The sequence below is a fragment of the Protopterus annectens genome, chromosome 1.part2 (assembly GCF_019279795.1).
Source record: "Protopterus annectens isolate FY-2018-M chromosome 1.part2, PAN1.0, whole genome shotgun sequence".
NCBI lineage: Eukaryota > Metazoa > Chordata > Ceratodontiformes > Protopteridae > Protopterus > Protopterus annectens.
Window position 1 is genome coordinate 1,237,373,150 of NC_056727.1, and position 26,788 is coordinate 1,237,399,937.

Sequence of the window (26,788 nt, forward strand, 5' to 3'; positions counted from 1 at the left end):
ATTCATGGTACTGGAACAGATCACCCCAGAAGTGAGAGGAGGGAGCTGGGAGACATGGTTGGAATACCGTGAATTGTACTGGCAGCTTAAATTAGATGCTACAAGGTTCCCAGGATTGAATGAAAATATTAATATTGCACCAGTTTTAAAATTAAGGAAAGCTAGGCTTTAAGCATTTTAATGGGGTTGAACAGGGGAATAAAAATGTATAAATGGTGGAAGGAAGGTGTAGAGTTAGGGATCTATTAGTCTTTTAATTAAGTGTTAGATTGTTTGATTATTACTATGTAATTAATTAATTGTTGACCAGCTGATGTTAAAACAATGTATTTAAATAAGGAATGAATGAATGTATTTGTATTCAGTCCTTGAGAAAGCCTGGCAGAAGCTAGGTGAAAGCGCTTTGTTGAATTTGTTGCTTTTTAAAGAACATTAAAGTTTGTTGGTGATTTTAGTTGACTCCGGGTCCTGTGGCTTTTGGATATTTCGCAGTTACTTGGTCTGTTCAGCAGTTTGGTTCGTAAATGAGATAACTGACAGAGAAAGGCTCTGATGGTCAGTAGGCAGAGGGGGTAAAAGCTTGATAAAAACTATGAAACAGCAATTAACTGATCAATATCTAGATTAACACAGAAGATTGACGGTTGTGAGGGGATCCTTACTGGGAGAAATTATCTAAAACATGGCAGCTTAACTTATCAAACCCTTATTGGGAGAAAGTTTTACATTTGCCTTAGTATATGTCCCTCCTGTGACCTCCTTTGCTGGAATAAAGACCATCTTTGCCAGTTTTGAATAAAATCAGTATTGAGAGTGGAGTGTCAACATAGCTAATGAAATTAGTGGAATATGTACCTATACACTGATGTTTTTTTTTTTTTTTTGCTAGCAAGGTTTGGTGATATCTAGTGGGTTGAGAGTTAGGCATCTGCACGTGCAAAAAATTAAAAACATTTTTCTTGTGTGGGTAGAATCTGCCATAAACTCTATACAATGGGTTTAATCCAGTGCATGGATGTACTTCTTCATTCTAACTCCAAGGTCAATGCATACTGAGAAAAGTGAAGTTTTCAACTGCAGCAACTATCATTGAAAAATGTCTCTAATATGAAAGATCGTGATTTAAACCCTACAAGCATCAATGCACTCTGTCAGAATATTGTTATATAGAGTCATTAACAGCTCAGTTTAGTTGCTGGATTCAGAGATTTATTCCAGAAAAATAAAGAAAATATATACATAGATACATAAGGTAAAGTTCAGTTTGACTGATTTTTATTTTAAATCTCAAATAGTCTTTAAGACAAATTTTAAATAATAGATATCCAGTCCGCAGTTATATCTGATCAGCACCATTTCTCTATGGAAATGTTTTTGTTTCTTATAATAAAGTGTTACATTTGTATCTTTTCACCACTGGAGGACCCAGCTGTCACCAAAGAACTTTTGGTATGGCCATTTCTGCAGCACAGAAGTTCCAGACTAGGCTGTAACCCAGATTACCTGGGTGCAGTTAATAGCTTGGATGCTGGAGAAGCCAGCTGTGGAATGATTTATGTGAGTGATTGAAACCAGCTCCCTTATCCCAGAGAGATGGAAATGGCATATCAGACTTGGAGGACTGCCATCTGCAGAAGGAGCAGAACTTGAGTTCATGGAATAAAGACCTATGAGGAGAGCAGAGTTATGAAGGAGTCCACAAAACTTTGGCTGAGCACTACATGTTTGCAGAATCTCCTGGACTGGCTCCATGCAGCAGGCACTGTACCTCACTGTCAATGATGGCAGGGCATATTAGGAACATTTACATTTTACCTATTTCTTACAGAGTGATGGCTGGGATTGACTGACTCTTGTACTCTCTTCTAGTGTTCTGTGATGTTGGGACTGGGCAAATGAATGAGTCAACTGGGAGGCTGGCTTGGTGGTTGTCAGTAGGAGGGGACTGGTGCAGCAACTATACTTATATCCATCTATGACATGGGAAGCTGTTAAAATGTTGGAAAAATGTATACTGAGACAGCTAAGGCTACAAAAAAAAAAAGACTGAAAAAAAGAGTTAATACTTATTGGAAGAGACCAATCATCTGTGCATTCCCTGCGTAGTTGTAATGGTATGTAACTCGCAGATTAAATTGTTAAAAACGCATTTGCATGGAAGAGGGGATGAATGCATTCAAACTGATGATTTACATCCATGTGGTGCATTCTAAAGCAAACAAGACTGATACAGAGAGATAAAAGGAACTGAGCAAATGTTATGCATTAGAAATATTTGCATTCATCTAAAGAGTTACAGAGAAAAGTCAGTATTGGCTAAGTCCTACATATAACTGTAATTGCATGAATGCACCTCTCTAAGAAAACTCTTATATTGATATTTGTATCAAAACAAGGAAAATAATGAAAACTTGTATGAAATCCCCACTGCCCACTTGAAGATCTCACTGAAACACGCCACCAAGGAATTTGAGTACTATTAAAAACGTACAGTGGAGTATGAGCTTAAAGTCCGTATAGATACTAAATGATGTTACAAATATTTCTTCAGTTACGTCACAAAATGAAGGAGGAATGTTTACCAATGCATTGTGCTAAGCTAAATTATATGATGCATTCTGCTCTCAAGGATATTGCCAATATCTGCACAGACAAATTTACTCCACCTGTCCCAGTTATTACCCTCACTATCCCTGAATATTTATTTCCCCTGAAATCACTTTGGAATAAGTCTCAGAATTCCTGTCAAAGGTTAAATAAGTTCCATAGAACCAGACAACAAAACAGACTGCCTTCTTATCAGTATCAAGTATGCACTACCTGAGCCTGTACTTAAACTGCTCACCTTCAGACTAGCTACAGGGTTTGTGCCTGATGCTGGGAGAATAACTACTGTGACTCCCCTATTCAATAGCAGCCTGTCTGTGGACCCAGGTAATAATAAACCAATTAGCCTTGGCAGCCTTGTATGCAAAGCCATGGAATGTGTCATACCACAACTCACCAACAAAGACAAATGCAAACGAATTGAGCTACACCCGATAACTTTAGTTTTGTGAAAGGCCTAAACATACTAAGCTTCTTTGAAAAGATTACTGAGGCTGTGGACATTCGTAATTCAGTCCAAACTTTTTATCTTGATCTGGCCAAAGCATTAGCCACCATCTCCCACTCTGGCATTATTAAAAAATATACAATCTTAATGCAAACCTTTACAGTATACATTGGATTTCAGATTGGCTTTTCAACAAATCCCAAGCTGTTAAAGATGCTGAAGATAAAATTGTAATTAGTGGGGTACCATGGGGTTCAGTTCTGGGCTTTCTTTTTTTCAGTCTTCTGCATTTACTTTACAGACATCCCAGCCAATATGCCAGAAATGGTGGCTGAATAAGTTTGATAATTAGTCCAAGCTGGGTATTATTGTTTGCTCATTCACAGATGCTAAACAGCACCAGCAAGGGCTGGAATATGCACTTATGTGGTATACCAAAAACAGTGTCAAGCTAATTGTAAAAAATATATATATATATGTAGTATTACTTGGCAACAAAAAAAATAGTACCATATTATATGTTTCCATTGTAGTCATGACATCCTTTTATCTGTTCCAGCTGATTTCCAAGTAAATATCCTCAAGATCCATGCAAGTCATCATACTGCTATAATCTTCCTTTCTGTGACCCATCACTGAATTCAGTCCCCCTTTGAAATGTACAAATACAAACATATAGTTCAACTGAAAAGGCCCCAAAGACTTCTAACCAAAACAATTAAAGGCTATAAGTCCTCCAACTATCCTGATAGATTATCATGATTCCCCTTATACATGGTATTCTGTTAGCTGCACCAAGGTGACCTATGTCTGTGTTTCAAGCCATGAAAGGCTCAGTCCTATCTGACCCCCCCCCCATTTCTTTGCAAAGATGATGGCCCTACAAACATCCACACTAGGGCCCTAACTCTACACCAAGAAATGAACAAGGCTCACTGGAAGGATAGGTTCCCAATTCAATGTATTCCCAGTACATCAACTATGTTATAGCTAGAGGTCAAACAAAGTACTGCTAACTTTAAGGCTGGTCTCGATGACTGGAAAGGTAGATAAAAGTTTATCCCAGGGTTATTAAGTAAGTATTCACTTGATTTGGGAATTGAGCACTATAAAGTACTCAAAAAGGGTGGCAGGAACTATTAAGGTATATATGGCGATGCATCTTAAGGTCCTCGGGACTGCTTACCTAGTATTGTTCCTATATGATAATAAACCAGGTGCTAGGGCTTTTATACAGTCTTTCAGTCCCTATATGAAGCTGACATGACATAACATTTCCCCTAGAGAAGATGATATCCTTCCCTTCCTTAACCATCTAAACGTAAAGCAGTTGAATAACCAGTCGCAGATTACCTCAATATCCACTGAAGAATTACTACAGGCTGCTACATCAAGCAAATTGAACTGGTCTGCAGGATGAATTGCTGCATGAATTCTACAACAGATCAACTAAATCCATATTAGTACCCACAATATAGCCAGTAGAGCAGAGTATTAAGGCTCTGGAGGTGCTAATGTACCTCATCTTGAAGTTCTGCATTGATTCTCCATTTGCTTACTGTGTGACTTTGAGCAAATCACTTAATCAGAACAAGGTCCAGTAAAATGGTCCACAACCTGGTTAACAAATATATTAATAAATACAATAAAATACAAATGTGCTGTACTTTTTACAGGAGCAGCCTTAGGTCAACTTGTGCCCTAGGCAAAAGGGCTCTACGGCGCCTCCAACACACCACCCGGTGCCCCCATCATGATCTACCTACACCAAATACTGGAAAAGTACCCTTACTAGAGCGGTGCCCCAGGTATTTGCCTAGTTGGCCTATGCTTAAGGTCAGCAATGACTTTATACTGAAAGGTGAAACAGTTCCAGCTTCTTAGAAAAGTGATTATTTTGCCACAATATATATACAGGTGAAAGAGTACCCTGTTTCCAGAGTCATAGAGAGACCATCTGTATTTAAAGTAAATATTGGTAGAACTTAAACATTTGTTTTATTATCTGGGATCATCAAGATTCCACTTGGTACATAATGATAAACAGGATCATTGTGTATCAGGAAAAATCGTCATGAACCCAGAAGGCAAACAGGATTATCAGGATTGTAGCTGGTACTGCATAGTGAACACAGTGCAGAATGGTAATCTGTTAAATTCTGGTTCAACTTTTATTTTCTCATATTTAACTTTCTGCAGCCTGCCAACATATTCTAGAATCCCAGACCTAATAAAAATATTAGTACATCTGAATATTTAGTTGTGTCTGTGTCTCAAAGCAAGTGTGCATAGTTGTAAATGTGTCAGACTTACTGTCTTGTTATTTCAACCATACTGCACCCAATAATAATACTGCTAGTACACTGAAGATGTTTGGATGTCTTAGGCAGGGCTTAGCTCAGATTCATAATAAATGAGCTTTCAAGCACAGTTTGGAATGGCAGCTCACCTGTTTGTGCCAAGCATATAGTGCTGGCAGGTACAGGAGGAGGAGACATAATATCTACTTAGTCTGTCTGACTGATACATTTAACACCCTACAGCAGTCCTTTCCATACCTCATTTCACAGCCTCCACATTATTCTTATCCCACAATATTTAAAAAAACTGGGTAGCTTTACAGTGCACTGATCACTTAGGAAAGTCACATCAGCCGTCTACTCCAGCATCTTTCATTCTCAGCTGTATCGCCTCATCCAGTCTCTTTACTTCCTTATGCTGTAATATCAAGCCCCCCCAATCTCTCCGCAATTCAAGACGACAAATATAGGTGATACACTTGTTTACTTATTTAAGTTTATTTTCATTTTACAGGACGATGGACTGAACCAAAGGGTCCTTTTCTATCTCATCCTAGTTAACTTAGTAAAAATCCCAAAACAATTACAGAACAATTACAAGACATTGTACTTATGTTATTTTCACATATTTATTTAACAGAAAGAGATCACACTGTTGGTAGAACAGGAATAGAATAAACAGGGAAGCAATGTAGATAAACAACCCAAAACCAGCAGAAGAAACGAATAAAACAACAGGAAAATCCACAACTTCAGGAACAAATTTATTCTCTCTCTGACATCTCGGCCGTAGCCTTCAAGGAGTATCTTATATAGGGAAGCAATGTAGACCTGAAAAGAAAGAAGTCTGAATAATATCATCTAGATGGAAGAATTCAAGCTATGAATGTGTATTCTTATAATGTTGCACATAAAGTTGTTACACAAATGCTATTAACTTATCACACAGAAAACCAAGTAGTCCCAATTATATCCTCTGTGAACACATTATGTCTTACTCAGTCCAACTCACTGTTTGTCTCAGTCACATCCCCACCCATCTCCTCTAGTAAAACAGCATGATGTTCCATGCTTCTTTTAATCAAAACTCTCTCCACTGGCCATCATCAGCCTCTGTTTTCTGCTGTCCCTTTCAACTGCATATGTTTCAAGTTCCCTCCATTCAGCATAATTTCTGGCATCAGTGATCAACCCAGTGATTTTGCCACCATTCTTCCTTGTCAGCCCCCCCCCGCCTTTCTCTTACATGTAATCTTGCTTTACCTCAAATCCCCTACCAGTCATCTTCAAAATCCTATCCTTCTTCCGTGTACCAGACATATAGCAGCATATTAAGTGAATATTTTCTCTCTTTTCCTATTTGTTTTAGGAAGCAGCAATGCTGAACTGACTACTTTCAGTCCAATGGCAAGAGCTTTTGTTGTTCTTTTTAACTCTTTTTTCATAGATTCATAGATTAGTACTAAGCTAACTGCCCTTGCGAGCCATTTTAAGCCTAGCCAATTATCCCTTGGGGGACTCGAACCCTGCACCTTGTGTTTGTAAGGCAAACACCTTAACTGTTAGGCCACCCTCCCAACCCTTTTAGGCCACCCTCCCAACCCCTACCACATAACTGGCTGAAGAATGTATAATATCTATAGTTCAGATTTGCCTTTTCACATTTTTAGCAAACCCTGTTCATCTGTATTCAATATGAGATGAATAATTTCTTGCCGCATCTTGCTGTGCTCTTTTTTATCCCAGAATTTTCTCCTATACATTGCCATTCCCTTCCACATCTGTGGTACAGCACTTCCCTTTCTTTCTACCATTACCTATCGACTCAAAGTGCTATTCCCTCCCTACCATTCCCAAACTGCTCACCACAATAGCTTGTAGTTGTTTCACTGTTTTTAATGTGTGCAGTATTTTCTTCACCACTCCATCTCTTTTTCCATTTTTGCTATTCTATGTTGTTTTCCTAAGTTTTGTTTCTCACATTCATTATTTTGCAGCGAGTTTAAAGGGCCACATTTGTAGCTATTCCTAGAGATTGAACAATTTCCTTTTTATTGTTTCCTGTCATATATGTAACCTTACTGCAAATAATTGTATTATTTACAAGAAGGCATACCTTCCCTCCCAGGCTTTCTCTAGTGTAATTTACAAAGACGTTAAAAAGACTGCACCTGGTGCAAACCCTGATGTGTCACACAGCTGGGCATCTTTTCTGCTGTGTGGACCACTTTTGCTGTTACTTTGCATCAGATTAATTATCTAGTGTTTCATCCATGTAGCCATCCCCACTCCAGAGATGTGTGTCTTGCTCTCTAAATGTTTGTGCTGCATTGTGACAAAATGGTTGCTTGCATCAACAAAGGCAGTGCAGAGACCCATTATCTTCTGTACTCTTCTTGGTCAATTAGTTAAAAACAACAGCAGATTCACCTGATGTAACATTCCTGCTGCCAATCCGTGCAGCCATGGGTGGTGTAACTTACTAACATCTAGATGCTTTGCATTTCTTTCCTTAAAAATTCCATCCATCCACGCATCTATCCATCCATTTTCTAAATGGTTCTGGTGAATGATGTGGTATTAGCAAGCCTAGAGGGCAGACTGCACATCTGTATCCCTACAATAGTTCCTTTCTGAGCCCATCAGGTAGGATCCTAGGCACTTCAAGGCAAGGTGAGAGATATTATCTCTTACCATATCCTGGGTCTACCCTGGTGTCTTTTCTCAGTAGGCTTTGTCTGATACACCTCCTGTAGGAGGAACTTGAGAGACATCCTTACTAGGTGTCCAAACCACCTTGACTGACTTCACTTAATCCAGATGAGCAGCAACTCTACACCAGATCCCTCCCGGATTACTAAACTCCTTGCTGTGTAACAATGAACCTAGACATCCTCAAAAGAACCTAATGTCCACTACCTGTATCTATCACTATCTAAAGCTCATAGTCATAGCCTAAGGAGGGGGACATACAATGACTGCTAAAATGAGAGCCTGGTCCTGTAATTCAGCCCTTGTTTCACCATCACAGTCTGATACAATGCCTGCACTACTGATGCAACTGTACTCATCTGCTTTATCTGTGACCCAATCCCTTCTACCTTCACTTTTGATCAAGACCTCATGATAGTTAAATGACCCCACTTGAGGTAGCTGCTCCTCTCACCTAAATGGATCCACTCATTTCCGAGACAGAACTCTGAGCTCTGATTAAGAGATACTGATTTTCATCTGGTTCACACCACACGCAGCAGTGAAGTACTTCACTGCACACCTGAGACCATAACCATTTGAGGCCAAGGACATCATCACCTGCAGACAATAAAGATGCAACTCTGACATCCTCAAACTGGATATTTCCTTAATCTTAGATGAACCTGATAACCTGACCCAGAAAATCACAAGCAGGAGGGATGAGAAGACACACCCAATTTTAGTGAGCTCCTGTGCCTACAATTAACATCTTCATCTTACTGACAAGATTGTCGTCACATTTTTTTCTCCAAAAATAAAGGACTTAATGACACTTAATAGTGTTGTCAAGGACCTGTGATTTTGTAGTATCTACCAAAAAAAACATTCAGGAACTGTACTAGTTTGCTTCTCGAGATCCACAAAACAAATACAGACCATACAGGTAAACTCCAAAGACCATTTCAGTATTTATATAGGGATAAAAAGCCAATACACTGTTCCATGGCCAGGACAGAATCTTCAATTCACATTCTGAATCATTGGCTCAGCTATCAGCTGAAATCTCCTTTTCAGCACGCTGAAATAGGCCTTCCCAGTATGGCTGAAAATTTGAGCCATATATAATTTAAGCAAATGCTCTTGTTCTCTGTTTGGAGATAGGGACAGCTACACAAGCTTTCCAATGCAGAGGTACTTTCTCTGCCTTCTACACCACACACAGCATAGAAAAGATGTGTTTATCATGACACCCAACAGTATCTATCTTCATCATTTCTGGCTAGATCACAGCCACTCCTGTAACCATGTTCCCACGGAACTGTTTAATTGCCTCTGTAACTTAATTTACATAAATTTATCCAATCTCACTCGTTGCTTCTGGCACTGTTTCCAAAAAGAATGGCATACTTGCAGGGGTCAGGCATTCCACAAAGTGATCCTTCTGCCTTCCTTAATTATCCTGGTTGAGGTCAGTATTTCTTTACCCTTGGCTGGAAGAACCTGGGAGATGCTCCCCTTCATCTCAGGCTACCAGACAATTTACGTCTACCTCTTTAAGGCCATCTAAAATCAATCCCCCAGCCTCGGAAAACATCTTCCACACCTAGACCTTCAGTACAGTGACCACCTCAGCTGTTGCCTTCCTGGCCTGTTGAAACTATTCTACTACAGCCAAAGACTACCCACTGCTAAAATTGCATGGAAGGCCTCATTTATTAATTTGATAGTTTTGCTTATCCTTAGGGTCCACCAGTTGCTTCTATTATTATTGATACTACAGACACCTCGCACTTTGGCCATGGTTCCACATCATTGCTTCAGTTGCTTCCTTCAGAAGTGACACAATATTTTTCTGCTCTGGTGAGATCAATGAACAGTGTGTTAGTTTCAATGCTTAGCTCTGCTTCTCCTCTAGTGTAGTGACCCAAATCTGCTCTTTCTAATTTTCAGGTATACTTTCTTCTAACATCTTGTTACAAAGGGTGGTGGGAGGTATCATTAGTTTTCCCATCAGTTATCTAATAATTCCTTGATGATTCCCAATGGACCTAAGAGGAGTTGATTTATAACCCTGTCTAACATCAATGGTCTAATTCACAGTTTCTGCTGAATACATTTTAATTCTTTTCCTTTGTGAACAGTAAGCAGCAGCAGTCATTCAGGAATGTTGTCCTTTCATTCTTTCCTCTTTGTTCCATTGGATACCCATCCTCAAGCTTGACACACATTTTCAGTGAATGAATAACACATTGTTCCTTAATATATCTGTATTTAAGGAACACGTTATCCTTTTCCTTGTTTGAGTATGTTTGAGTATTTTGCTGTTTTAAACATGCTCCCCTTTTTTTCTTTAAGTGCTACTTGCTTGAAATGACCTTGCTTAATGATGAACTTATCTTCAAAGTCAGACTGATAAGAGTTGCTAAAATTAAAACTGGCATAACTGTAGCCAGGAAAGCTATTTATCACAGCTTAAAGCTGCTTCTGAGCAGAGAAATAATCTGCTCTGCTACTTTTAGTGTAAGAAAAAAAAATAAGTTTTGCATCAAGTACATATGCAAAAACAGTAAGACTTGACAGAGTACATCATGACAGAATAACTGCACATTCATTTAAGACTCATTGTTTGGTATTCAGTTCAACCAAATACTGTTACATGCATTTAAAATTGTACCTTTCATACTCTTAATGCAAGAAATCTAGGCAAAGTCTAGTATAATGGGGTGACAACGGCCCAAAAATAGAGCCAGATTTTAAATATTGTTTTTATAAACTTACAAAGTTGCTAAAATAAAAGGATTTGTGTTAGCATGTATTTTCTGAAGGATATTAAGTCTAAACTCAAATGTGTGTTATTATTTAGTGACTTCAGTTACCAGTGATCTGCCAGAAAACAACAAATTTTGTCAGGAACAGGCCAAAAATATGAAGTAAAAATCTGGATATTCTGCAAAAATCTGGGCAGTTGAGAGGTATGTTTAAGACGTGCAAGTATTTTGCAATGATGACTGTGTCAAGAATGTTTTGCTTATAAATCAATGTTTGATATATGTCTTACAGTGAATGTGAATAGGAAAACAAAATTTGCAAAAATCAGAACTTTCTCTGAAATGTATTTCCAGTTTAATATGATTTCAGTTAATAGTCCCTGTTTGACAAGAAGAAAACCAGTGGTCAGCAGGCAAAACAGAGAAAAAAGGACCAAAGAGAAAAACATGTCCCTTTTTCTATTATCTGTTAATCAATTGGTTAGTTAAGACCCTAAAGCATAATGAGTGTCCCAAAAATGATAAAGTGTACAAAATTCTACCTTGGATTCCAGGTCAGTGTAGTTAATGCAGAATGCATATTGCTCAATGTAGTGTCTTTGCTGAGAAGAAGTGCATGTGCCAGTGGGTAATAAGGCCCTGTGCATAGCCAAATCTTGTTCTAATGGGATCCTAGGCAGGTAATGGATCAGCTCCAGCCCCCTCCGCAGCCATTTTTTATAGCACAAACACTGGCGGGTGGCCATTTGCTAAACAAAACAAAACTGTCATGCATTGAAAACAGACTTAACATGAGCAACAGTAAACTTCTCTTCTTGAAACTTGCATTCATTGAAAAATGCACTGAAACTCACATTCTTTGAAAATGTATCTGGGCCAGTGACAGACTAAGTGTGCACTGGTCCCCGGACTGTTTTCAAACCATGTGCATAAAAGCAAGAGTTCCTTTATTCACCTTCCTTGTTGTTTTAAATCACATTTATTGTTTAACAGGGTAACATTTGTTAGAGAGTTTTTAAAATTAGTAATTCTGAACATCTTTTTCTAATAAGCAGTAAAACAAAACTGTATAAAACAATCATGACAAAAGAACCTGTTTAGAACATTTCAACCTTCAAAGGCCACTCAGACTGCTGTCATTATATTGCAACAATATTTGTACTCAGCAATTATGGCCATTAAATTGACTGTGTACAAATCTCATGTCTGATTGTGATATAAATGGCCACAGTAAAGGATTCCAATTTGCTTTTCACAAATGCACACTAGTCCGGCAAAGACAGACTAATGACTAGCTAGCTACAGGCCTCCTACTCTGACTCAAGATGCCCACTCTACCTATTTGGACCTCTTCAAATCTATCAAGATTTAATCCTTTACCCTGATCCTGGGCGACTTTAATTATCCAGCCATAGATTGGAAGAAATATTCATGCCAAAACACAAATGCCCAGAGAGTCCTTGATTTTTGTCAGTGCAAATGCCTTGGACCAGTTGGTTGACACCCCCACAAGAGGTGAAAATATCTTGGACTTGGTATTGACCAACATGAGTAACCACTACAGCATCCCTACAGTGTCATCATCCCTGGTAGGATGTGATCACAAAGCAGTCACTTTCAAAGTCACCATCTCCCCTGCCCCCCCCCCAGCTAGGGTCAAACAAAAAAACTTCTCCAAAGCAGATTACTATCTCCTGTGGGAAGGTATAAACAGCTTCACAGACTCTCCTCCATCACAGAAACTGGCACATATGTCCACACTTACACCAAAGCACTATATGAGCATGTATATAGCTACACGGAATCAGGAATACCAGACAGGACAAAATCCTCCTCGTCAAGGAAGTGTAAAGCTGTCTGGTGGACATCTACAATAAATAAACTCTATAATAAAAGGAAAAAAATTGCTGTCCAGGACCAAGAAGGAGCAGGTGTCTAACTGGAAGCTATCTCTCCTTAGCCTGAACAAGCAAATAAGAGCACTAGTAAAATCCTCCAAAGCAAACTTTGAGTCCAAACTGGCCACATCTACTAAAGACAATCAAAAGGCTTTCTTCACATATATCCGCAGTCTCAAGGGAAGCGCCCAGATATGCTCAGAACTGGTAGTCAAGGACACCACATAAACAAACCCTGTAGATATAGCCAACCTGCTAGAAGACAGGTTCACTGAAAACTTTAATCCTCTGTCCCCCCATCAATAAAACAGGGCATCCCCAGTACCTGCCCCCCCTCCCCTTATCTCTCGGGAGCAAGTCATCACTGCCCTCTCAAAGGCAAAATATTACAGCCTACATGGGACCCGATAACATTCCAGGCTGCCTACATGAACTCAAGCAGAAGCTTGCAGCACCATTATGCACCCTATTATACCAAAGCCTTTGTACCGGCTTCATCCCAGCCAAATGGAGGACAGCTACTGTCATCCCTTTGCACAAATGTGGAGCATCCACCGATCCAGGAAATTATAGACTCATCAGCCTAATTAGCCAGACCTGCAAGGCCATGGAGCGGATTATCATGGATCTCATTAACAAGAACATTGGCAATCTACAGACACTTGATCTGATACAGTTTGGTTTTGTCAAGGGGAGGTCATGCCTGTTAAATTTGGTCAACTTCTTTGAGACAGTCACCAAGGCCATAGACGAGGGGAAGACAGCGCACACCGCCTACCTTGACCTGGCCAAGACCTTCAGTACTATTCCCCACTCAGGTATAATAGATAAACTCTCTCAAATAAACATCAATCCATATGTTACTAGATGGGTAGCAAACTGGCTTACTGATAGAACACACCTGGTTAAAATAGGGGAAGCCACCTCAAGTAGTAGACCCATAACAAGATTGGTCTTGGGGCCTCTGCTGTTTGTGATATACTTCTGAGAGGTGCAGGCCAAATCTAGTGGGCTGTAGCTGACCAAGTTTGCAGATGACTGCAGGCTGGGTGCTGTCATTAATTCCCCTAGTGATGCAGACATCCTCCAAGAGGGTCTCACCCAAACAAATGACTGGTGCCAGAAACAGGCCTCAAACTGAATGCCATAAAATGCATCATCATCCCTTTTGGGGAGAATGATGTCCCCACAAATTATCACATTGATAATAAGATACTAAGCATATAATCAGTCATAAGGGACTTGGGAACCTAGGCTGATAACAACTTGATTTTGACCACCATATTGCCTCCGTTGTACAGAAAACTTTCTACATGGCCCACCTCATTAGTAAGGGTATCTCATCCAGGGACAAGGTGGTCATAACATCTCTGTATTCTTCCCTTATAAGATCGATTATTGAATACAATGGCCCTTTCTGCATGTACCTCGCAAAGCACATGCAGCAGCTGGAGAGACCACAGAGATTCCTCACTCGGAGAATCCAGGACCTCAAACATCTACCCTACACAGATAAGCTAAAAGCCCTGTCCCTCTACTCAGTCTCCTACAGACTCCTCAGAGGTGACCTCTGTCTGGCATACAAAGCAATCTCAGACCCCGCCCTGATGGGACTGCTGCATATCTATAAGTCAAGCTCCACTCGAGTAACCCATATGTGAGACCTCAACCTGGTCTATGACATTAATAGGACTTGTTGGCAGGACAGATTTGTGACCCAGAGACTGTTCCTTTTGTGGAGTAGACTCCCTCTCCACATAAAGCAGAGTACCTCGTTAAACCTTTTTAAGCGCAAAGTGGATAACTGGATGGGGGACAGAAAATACACCCCTGGGATTCCACCTGTGTCCCTGCTGGACAGTGGGAGGGTGCTGACTTGTAGGAACATGGGCTAAATTCTTGGCTACGCTTATAAGGGCCTCAGGGCCAATAGCCTAATAACTTCCTATGATCCTATAACTTCCTATATTATCAGTTCAGTAGGGTCAGTCATGTTTATCTAGAGACATCCCTCAAACCCAGCAATTATAGCTACATTGATAACTGTATCCTTCTCATATGTCAGTGTAAAAAAACCCCCCAAAAGTAATAAATAAATAAAAAATGAAAATAACCAAAGTCATGTATTTCAAATTTGTTTTAGAAAAATACACAGTATCCAAAATATTCCTACTTAATTCCCCCACATGCATGCATGCCACTCCTGCAAAGCCATATTAAAGATAGTTTAAAAATAATACAATAAGAGCATAAGGTACTTTCATCTACAGAGAGCCCCCATAATCAGTTATACCCACTTTGTTGATGGTGTACACTACTTACTGTTATGGACAAATAAAGTACATGTACTTTATTGGTAGTTTTGGGTGAATTACATGAAATTGTATAAAGATCACTAGAATCATATCATAAGATCCAGCCAGGTGTAGCACAGTTTGAGTAGAATACTATTTATGAGAGCTTAAGATATATTAACCACCTGATAACATATGCAAACTCAGTGTGTACAATCTGTGCAGATGTCAATGTCATCTGAATAATCATACATTAAAGAGAACTAGTATGAATGCGGAGGTTGCTGCTGGCAAATAAGTTTGCATTTCATTGCTTCATCTACAAATGCAGTGCCTGCTCCCCTTGAAGAATAAGTCGCATTTGTTGCATTAAAAATGGTGTGCTGGTGATACTATCATAACATTTCCTGAACTAGATCAACTATGCAACAGGGATGGCAGGCAAACAATGACAACAGGTTCATAGCTACTAGACATGCAGTCCAGGAGACCATTAAAAAGCCAAGCCCAAATTTTCAGTTATCCAAAGTACTGTCTGGTTAAGGGATTTGCTAAATGCCACACAGTAGGCAAATGAAGGTAGAAAGATTCAAACCCTGCACTCTTGATAGAGGAAGCACATCAATAACAAGTTGAAGCTTTAGTTCCCTGCACTAACTGCTAGGGAAACACAGTTTTTAACTTAATTCAGAAATCCTTTGCAATACGATGTAGAGAAGACTGTATCATAGTAATATGCAACAATTAATACATAATGGATGCTGCAGATCTGACTGTACTGATCATCACTCTAAATAATGTAGCCTATATGACCTGACAAGCGTATTGTAGTTGCTGGAGGCTATAAAGAAAGTACTGCAAAAATGTATTGCTAAAATGTAACATGGTTAGACTATATTACACAATCCAGGCATATTCATGAATTCATTTATTCTTTAGTGCAATTGTTCTGATCATCACTCTAAATCATGTAGCCTATATGACCTGACAAGCATATTGTAGTTGCTGGAGGCTATAAAGAAAGTACTGCAAAAATATATTGCTAAAATGTAACATGGTTAGACTATATTACACAATCCAGATCTATTCATGAATTAATTTATTCTTTAGTGCAATTAATAAACATAAAGAATTACAGACAATATAAATGCATATTTTATTCCAAAACCCACAAGTCACACAAAAATCATAAATATTACTGTTTATAGCATACTTATTTGGGGGGACATGCTTACATGTACTGCAGGACAGTTACATCTCATTTTTGACCGCCCTATGTATTTTCTGTCATCAAGAATAGCTATCACTTTTGATGTCACTCAGTATATATCTGACCTAATTGAATGGCTAATAATACTGTATTATTGCAGCATATACTTCCAGAGTCAGAGCTGAATCTTGGACAAATACTGCTCTATGGAAAGTAATGATATAGGCCACTACCAGCCATACCAATATAACATTACTTAGCTGTCTTTCCCCAATTACCATAAACACTATTCAAGCCTGTAAGTGTTCTTTTTTACTTTTACAATTATGCATATATTTTGAGTTCATTTAAAACTTTTATTTCAAATTTTACTAAAAAAACACTATGTGACAAAGGGGGATTCTGCCAGCACATATGATTTATATAAGATGCTTGTGTTATAAATGTATTAGAACTGGATGTCATGTGTATATCAAACTGCTGGTACAGAAGTGTGTGTTGAAAAGGTTTTTGCAAAGTGCTATTTGAAATGTAACCTCAGTGTGCCCTACTTGAATAGATCAGAAATGTACATGCACTATTGTAACTGTTTTAATGTATATATTTTAACAGTGTAAATTGAAATATAGGAGGTTAACTTAAAAATAGATGAAATTAAATTGCTTTATGGTTAAGCAATAAAAGATGGTATCTTTCAGTTTTCATTGCAGCTAAAGACACAGAGTCTGTGTTGAGAAGCTTTCTGTATTGTATTTGGAATGAACTACTTACTACCTCTGAAAGTATGAAGAAATGCAATTGTTTTATGACTTACAGCATCTGCAAAAGATCTGAGATCTTTGTATTTTCACAGGTAGATGCTAAATACTGCCAGGTTCCAGCAGTGGGGATTTCACCTGGGATAGAGTCAGATGACAAGAAATAATGTCATTCTGCAAGCTATGCCATCATGAATATTTGAGATATTAATTTGAGAACTCTCTGAGAGAGACGGTGCATTCTGTATTCACTCTTGAACATGACAACAACAGAAACCATTCACCACATATCTGCCTTGCCCTGTAAGTAAGTTTCTAGGGTATAGTAACTCTCTTAGATATAGTCAGAAATATAGCAAAGCTTAGTTTAGATAATTTTCTTTATTTTTGAGGCTGTCCTGCAATGTTGTTTTAAATATTTCCTGCGGTTTTGAACTCTGATATCACTGTGAATATATACTGAGCATTTTTTGTTATTTTATTATTTATTGTTAAATATATTTAAACCTTCATTGTGGCTAATCTTTCTAGAGATATTTAAGTTTTGAGAGTACTTGCATATTTATTTGGTGACACTGTGTGGGCCACTCCTAATAACCTTGCTCTTGGTCAAACTACCATTTGTATTAATATTACACAGTATGATTGGCCACCCTTTGTTAAGGGCGGCAGTGATAACTACCTTATAGTCTGGGCAAAAGTGGGCATAGCTAGTAAACTGGTGCCAGACTTTCCCAGGTGTGTGTGTGTGTGTGTGTGTGTGTGTGTGTGTGTGTGTGTGTGTGTGTGTAAATCAAACCTCAAAGAGTGTGTGTGTGTCAGCTACTTGGGCAGGGACATGAAGCACTGGTTGGACAGAGAGGGTGCTGGGGGTCTTGGCTTGGCTCATCTTAGATCTCAACCCTATAGCTGTGCCAGTGAGGAGTCTTATTTGGGATCTGGAGAAAGATGGAAAACCCAATCCCAGACTGACTGTGGTCTCTGTGTGCTCTTAAGGGAACTTGCACTTGACGCAGACAGCTGCATCTGGAAATATTGTGTGTATACCTGTTATCCTCCCAGTGTACATCGCCCACTGGTGCCAGTGGTGAGGATTGAGGCTCCTTGATTACTGGTCCAGTGGTAGGTCATCACACACTGACATATATTTGCTGAACAAAACACTCTCACACTACACTTCTGTTCCCTTGAAACTCACATTTAGTGAAAATGCATTTGGCATTCTATTAAACTATGAGATGTGCTGGAATTCATATTTAACTAGCATATAGTAAAGTGCTAATTAATGTGGATGTGAAGAGGGTGCAGCAATTCAAAAGACAAATGCATAATGCAGCCATTCAAACACTGAAACACCTGGGACAGCCCACTGGACGCAAGTGTCCCTTTTCAAGAACAACCCAAGAATACAGTCTGGTGAAGTAACTTGGAAAAATCACACAGAAGTAAAATAGAGGCTAAGGAAATCAAACCATGTCTTACAGGAAGCAGCTCTTTAACAGCTCATAGCCTTACTCATCTTCATAAGGTGCTAGACAAACGGTTGTAGCTCAAATACAGTGCATGTCACACCCATATGCCTGCATAAAACATGTTAAATTAAAAATGTATTCATGGTTTAAATATATTAAACTCATTGACTTTGTGCTGTCTAGTTTGTTCACAACTAAATAATAAACACACTGCCAACATTAAGGAAACTAAGGATCACATCCAAAGAACATAACTGATTTGATGATGCTCCCATTTACTGCAATCAATTTGTTTCCTTTACACCTGAGCTACTCTGGTTCGCAGGTACTAGTTACTAGGCTTAAAGTGCGGAGGACCAGTGAGGAGCCTAGCTGAAATTTACCTGTTGGCCCACAGCAATGTCTGGTTAAGTGACCTAGGCAAGGACAGGGCATAAATATGAAGCAAAATTAGAGATGTTCTGCAAAACTAGAGACAAATAAAAGCAGACTATTCTAAATCAACAGGTTTTGCATCAACACGCATGTTATGAACCACTGACTGTAAAGCTTTAACAACTGACATTGACTAACTGTATTCCTCAATGATTTCCTACATGAAAAAAAAATATAACACTAATAAATAGTTGGTGTGAAGGAGTAAGTCTCTTGGGTCCTGTATCCAAGGTACAAGGTTTGAGTCTGAGCAAGTCACTTAACTAAACAGTCATTTGTAACTAGGGCATTTAGACACACACCTCTGTAGCTTGTACCTTCACTGCTCATGTTCTGTTCTGTATTTCATCCTTATAATGCAATATCTCTCCTACCGTTCTGCTGCAATTCATCCTACCATTCTGCTGTAGTTCATTTGTTTGACCTTTTATGCACAAAACCTAGGTCGTTTGTTGCAAAATAAGAAGAAATTCTGCTCAAGTATCAGGTGCTGTACTGGTAAGTTCCATTGCAGTTCATCCTTCTAAACTGTCAAGTTTCTCTCATGTAGCAAAATAAAAAAAAAAAAAGAAGAAATTCTGCTCATCAAATCAAGTCTCGTCTCCTGTAGTGCTGCACAGTTCTCTTAATAAGAGCATCTGCTGTGTGTTTGAATCTCATGTCAGTTGTTCCTGCAAAGTTGTTTGCTGTGCATGAATGCTGTGGCTTAATAGCTGAAACAGCTAATCAAAGAGGTAGGAGCTGTTGCATGGAAACAAGAAATGTTAAATAACCACCAGTATTAGTTGACTGTTTGGGTAGTTAATGTTGTAAGGCAATTTTCTTTTTTTTTTTAATTAATCTTATATGGCTGGGTCCCCCAGACAGCACTGGGCGCTAGGCAGATGCCTAGGCCACCTAGTTCTGCATCTAGCCCTGGCCCTGTGTTACAAGTTTTATAACCTCAAGTAGGATATTAAAAATAGGTGGCTATAAGGTCACCTGTTTAGAATGTACTTTGTACTTTAAGTATTCACTGGTGACTGACAAGGTGCTGCTTTGATATCAGTATGTAGCCAAGACAGGATTTACATGACTAATATAATGATTCTTTTTTGTGAGAGGTTCAGAGTCATTTTCTGCTAAATGACCACTTTCTTTAACTCTGCATGATGACTAAATGCAAATACTGTGTGGATTAATCCATTGTTTTAATTTTACTCTACATTTAGTGGCAACCACTTAAGTTTCAAAAAATCTAAACTCTTTTCTTTTACAGTTCAAGGTATTCTTATTAATAACATAATGGCCATATGAAAATCTACATGAACAGAAGATATTAAACAAACTTATAGGACTGTTGGCTATGGTTCTGATGTCATATTTATTTATTTCTGAATTCCTGTATAGCTGGACATATGAATATATGATACAGCCAATCAGAGGGCAGCATTAGTAGGTGTAGTCTTACTAGAGATGTAGCTAGCCCCTGTTCATCTTTCCCTCCCATTTCTTCATACCTCTCTAGCTCTCATTTGCCCTTTTCTAAATCTCGCTGATCCTGTTCTATGTACAAGGTTTGAGTCTAGCAGTGAGCCTGATCATCTCCCACTTTTTATTAAATAAGTGTTTCATATGTGTCCTGAACCAGCCCCTTACAGATGTCACTTTTGATGGTCTTCAGTCATCCTGTTTGTCATCCATGTAGGACTTTTTTAGTCTGTGCATCATGCTGTCTCCACCTTCCAGTCCTCCAAGGAATGATTATCTTGTGCTTAAACAATTTCCCATTTCACAGGTTCCCCTCAAAATCTAAATGACCCTACATTGTCTATTGCCAGCAAATGTAATATTCTTCCTGAGGTAGTATTTCCAGACAGATATATAATGCTGTAATGGACTTATCAGAACAAAAGGATGGATTTACCGTTCTTTAGACAGATGGCAATTCACTTCAGTATTCTATCAACTGTCACCGTTGTCATTTCACATTAACACCATTATTCATTCTGGTAATGATTTTGATGCCCATATTCATCTGCAGTCCACATTTCCTGATTAAGTCTCATCAGGACAGAGTGTGCATCATTGTATCTACCAGTGTTTTAACCAAGTTGTTATACACATCTTGCAGTTTTTACACATCCATGCAGATAACATGGCTGGTTATAAAGATCACTCTAATGCTGCTACTATCAGCAAAAGATTACTACATTCTCTGAACCCAGTCACTATGTTTCCAATAAAATGCTTATTAGCACTGGGTCCAAGACTGACCTCTATGGCACCTCACTAGTTACCTCTTTCTGTTTCATCTGATGCCACCCCTTACTACCACCTGATGTCTTATGACATTACTCTATTTCTTTACCCACCACAAATGCCTATGTCTCTAGCATAAAGTATTCAGTTTTCATATAACCCATCTGCTGATTAACCTTTGCTGTTACCCAGTCATTAAGCTAGATCAGTTAGGCCTGGTAAGACGTTCCTATTGTGACAATGTGTTGTTGTCTTATCACCTGAAATGTTGGTGCTGATAAAGTCAACAAATTGCTGCTTCCGTTGTCTTTTCCTTTACTTTGTCCAAGGCAGATTTATAGGTTCTTAGGTAAGTACTAGGCTGGCTGCCCTTGCAGACCATTTTAAGCCTAGCCAGTTTCCCTTTTTTGTGCTCAAATTAACCTATCCTATTTGGTTAGAGACTGGCCTTACCCATCCTATGGTTGATAATTATATATTACTCCTAATGAGAATAACTGGGATCATACCATGGATAATGTGAGGGGATCCATGAATGGGATAAAGCATTTAGGAGGTGCTTCTGTCCAATAACCCCCCAGGGGGTGGTCCTGGGGTAAATGTTCTTTTACTCATTTACCCATTTATAGATCCAGGTTGTGCCTGAGTATGGACAATGTTGAGCTTTTTATACAAATGGGGAGTCTGTTCCAGAGCAGTGGTATCTGCTGTGAGATAAACCATTCTATTAATGTTGCAGAACAGGTTTAGATCCCTGTACAGAATATGTTGGTCATTTGACTTGCTGATGTGCAGTAAATACATCAGTACTGGGCTGGAGGATGGCTAGTGTGCCAGGCACAGATCTCCTCTTAGCAGTCTGTAGGATACCGAATATAGTGACAGGGCTTTGAGTTGGTCCAATTAGGACATATTGCTTAGGCCTTGTATCCCTTTAAGTTATTTGTGTGGACATTCTAGTTATTCCACGTGTCTGGACAGAAGGGGGGCATTATACTCAATGACTGGCCTAATGAGGGCTAAGTAAAGGACAATGATGACATCCCTAGACCTGGACACAGTCCCTTTGTTTATAAACTGTGCAATACAGAAGGAATTTCTTATGATAATGGATACATGTTGGTCAAAAGTTAGGTCACTGTCCACATAAGTTCCCAAATTTTGAACTCCTGGGTCAACTCTTAGGGGTGTACTGTCAATGTTGTAGTTTCCTGGGGTAGACATCTCAAAGGATACAAAAATGCATTTTTTTGGCATTTAGTTTCAGTCCATGATTTTGGCACCAGCTATTTATTTGGGATGAACCTTCCAGCTGCTTAACAGAGAAGTTTGCAGTCATTTGTCTTACTCAAAAATATACAGATTCATGGTTCAGTGTGGTACTATTATAGTGAATAAGCCAGAAGTGACTGCTGTTTTGAAGGACATGCCACAGAAAACAAAAAGCATCCCTCTTTGTTTTTTTCTTCCATTAATATTGCATTTTAAGTTCATTTGCTATGTTTATTAATATAGTTTCATCTTAACTAATTTTTTTTATATTTTTCCTTCACCTTTCTCCTGATCTTTGGCACTAGATATCCACATATAACCTTGTTCAGCCTATGTGAAAAATTGGAGGTAGAACTCACAAAGCTGCCTTATAGCAGTGAAGGCTGTTTGCTATACTGTATACACTAGTCCGCTGGACATGTGAGCATATAGTCCCTTCAGTTACTATTAACACGAACATCATACAAATACTCCAAATGCTCTACCAAAATAGTTGGAAAGACTGATAAAGCAAAACTTCCAACAACTGAATCATATGTTCCAGTATGAAGTCTATGAGGATCTAAGGCAGGCAATATAGGCCCTTGGTATTTATTCAAAGTATCAGGAAAATTCAACCATCTAATTATAGTTTGTAACATTGCAAATGTACAGGACGAAGTAATAAACCTACATAGTAGGCAGTCACCCTTAAAACAGCAATAAGAAAAAAAATACTGCTCAATATGATAAATTCAGAAAAAAAATGTACAAACTATGACAAGCATCCTGGCATAAGAGCTTGACAAATATAAGCGATATCTAATGTCTGTACTATACCCAAAACAGTCTTCTCATTCAAGAGGTATCAGCTTATCAAACTCAAAGAAAACGGCATCAGCGTGCATAAAGATACACCAATAGATGAGATATGCTAAACCATTGTACCTCAACAGAAGGACCAGTACCTCCCAAGACATCTTAGGAGGCCCTTTTTCTCCAAAAAAGAAAAAAAAAAGTATTAAATTCTCTCAGAGGTGTAGCTAGACCATTAAGCCTGGTGCGAGACCCTCAGTTAGTGCCCCCACACACCAGAAAAGCAAAAAAAAAAGCCTTATGGTCAATTTTCACAAGAGGATTACAGCAAGCAAAGGTATATTCAAACAGGAACTTTTATTGAATGTTTAAGTTTTTTCAGAGTAAAGCAGAAGTTAAAAGTGCCGCTTACTTAAACACTTAACTGTCCACATCACTGATGCAAATCTGTAAAGTAATAATGACTAATCAACTAATATATGCATGACGGAGCCACTGCTAATTTAGCTAAACCAGTGGGAAATCATAGCATGTAATACAGTTTAATTTAACAATATTCCTTCTGTGCTACAGTGATATGGCTGCTACACCTTGGCTAGGGATAAGATAAATGTCTAAATGCTCATGACGCCATCCTGCTGTGCACAAGAAGGGTGCAGATTTCATATCACTTCATAACCTCTTGCTTCCATACTAATTCCTGCCAGCTTATTGCATTTTTTATAGTTTTATTCTATGCCATCTACACCTGATTCAAAAACCTCCATGCAAAAACTAAAATGCATATAATGGCTATACATTGCTGTTGATAATGTTCGAATCCCATGTATTACTACCCAAGGTAGCAGATAAAAGTTTTATTTCCCTTAAACAGTTTATTTAATAAGTGTTAACCTGAATGTTTTGTTTATAAAGTGCTGGTTTATGAAATCAGTAAAAGACCTTCATAACATATAGGAAGAATCCAATTGCTTAAGCAATTACCTTCAATAAGACAATTCTGGACCAGTTCAGCAATTTTTTGAATTCACCATGTAAGCTATACCCTGTAAAGTCTTGGCACATGCCTTCCTGGTCTATTGATAAGGTAAAGAGGACTACCTATGATGACAGAGAAGAAACACAGGTGGTTGTGGGGGTCTTACAGTCAACCTGCTTCTTTCATGGCAACAGTTATCCATAGGGCATAAAGTGTAAAGTAAAGCTTAAAAGCTGCTTTGCAATGACTCCCTGCTACATTACAGTAGTGATGATGCCTTATGGCAATTCCAAACAATTTCTTACACAAGCATACATCCACATAAACACACACACACACACACACACACACACACACACACACACACACACACACACACACACACACACACACACACACACACACACACACACACACTTTTCTTTCATTACTTTATCGTTGAATTGCTGCTATTATTGACTAGACACAACAACAAGACAGAAAACAGCAAGTTAAGTTGATTCAAAGTCATCTGGTCCTTGTAGTCATTACATGTAAAATTTAAGTACCTCATGAACATCTGGAAGCAAAGGCACAGCTGAGAAATAAACTAACATTCACCTGACATGTTTACTGAACTAAGAAAAAGTATACCCTTACTCCACTCATTTCTACTGTGCCCACTCACCCGTTTATAAGTAAAGACACCAATTTAACCTTGTCTACTAAAACACTGTCTTTGCACTGCTAGTGGGACCATGGTAATTAACGTTAAGATATAGAGCATTCAATAATTTTTGCTCATCCATGTGAAGCCACTTTCTGTTCTTATCAAGACAGGGATTAACAAAACAGAAACAAATGAAGTTTCCAAAAAGAATGTGTTGGTAAGGTCTTAACCTTTACTTACACTGTGAAGCAGTCTTTGCTGAAAGAGAATGAGGAATCAAACCACTGGTTGAGCAGCTAATGCACTAACATTATTCCTTTTCAGCTCCTGAAAAAGAAAGCTTTCTTTGCCGATCATTTATTTTTGCAAGCTACAGTTGCCGTGGGTGCCAAATATAAATGCCACTGACTGCTTGCACTACACTACCCCTTCAACCATGAAAATCAATAACAAGCCATTTGGGGCAGTGCTTGCGGATCATCACTTATGAAGAGCACATAGATGAGGAAACGTATACCTAATATGAAGCCAGAACTGGGGTGGGAAGCAGCTAGGAATGCAGAAATGTTATAGACACCAGCAAAGTGGGGTATCTGCTCTTGCAAAACTTTACGTAATTTGAAAAGTTAGAATTTTGGCATGCCTGTTATTTTTGCACACCCCTCCCGCACACTAACTAGAACCCAGGACAACAGTTTCATCCCACCCATTCTACTCTTTCTGAATTCTGTACTTAACTAATCCTCATCTCCTAACTCCAAGCCTTTCTTATTACAGTGACCTCCCTTCACTCTTGGCTCTTCTGAGTGAGCTTTCCACAAATTGGCTCCTGCTGTCCTGAACTCCCTCCATATTAAAGTCTGCAGCAGTCCAGACTTTACTTCCTTTAGAGCTTCTTTTAAAGATGATCTACAATGTAAATATTTTGAAAAGCCACCTTAGCACCACCATTGCTTTGTATATAGGTTCATAGGTAGGTACTAGGCTATTAGCTATAGAGCCTATATAAGCCTAGCCAAATGGTACCCTGGCTTTTGCCAACCAAGAAAATTATTTTTCTGTGCCCCTGAAAAGCAGAGCCACAGAAGTGATCCCTGGGTTGAATGTCCTATCTCCCATCCAATCATCAAGATTTTTCTTGAAGAGTGCTAATGAGGAGCTTTGTTTGATATAGATAAGTAGTTTGTTCCAGAGTATGGGAAGACTCTGGGACAGGAATCTATCCCTCCAGCATGTTCTGTTTATTGTGGTGACAAGGTTTAGGTCCCTAGAGCGTGTAGCTTGGAGGGATTGCGATTTCTTTATGTGAAGCATGTCCAACAGCGCTGGGTTTGACATAGCTTTGTATGTTAGGCAGGGATTGCCTCTGAGTAGGCGATATGCGACAGAGTAAAGCTGGAGTTTTTTGCATCGGTCCGGGTAGGGCATCTGTTTAAGGCTAGTAATCCTCTTTGTGAGGTATTTCTGTGGCCTTATATGTCACTGTATATCAGAATAACTCATAGACATCAATATTACTACATAAAAATGTATCTGCCCAATGTATTACTATATAGTTCGATAACACTAACATTTCTCTGTAAATGTCATTATACTGTACAACATATACAGCCTATTCTTAACTTAGGTAGTACCACAAATCCTGTCATATTATTGACAAATGCAACTTCAATGAAAATTGCTAAGGAACTGTATAGATATTGTAGATAATATAAATTTACTGACATATATGCTGAACAGCCTATACTGTCATCAAATCTTCCTGAGATTTAGATAAAATGGGATTCATTCCAACAAGAAGTAGTAACGCTGACAAGGTACACTCTTGATAACCCCCTATTCATAGGTTCATAGGTAAGTACTAGGCTAGCTGTCCCTGTCAGCCATTTTAAACCTAGTTAATTTCAAAAGTGAGAATCAAACCTTGTACCTTGTGTCTACGAAGAAGCACTTTAATCTTTATACCAG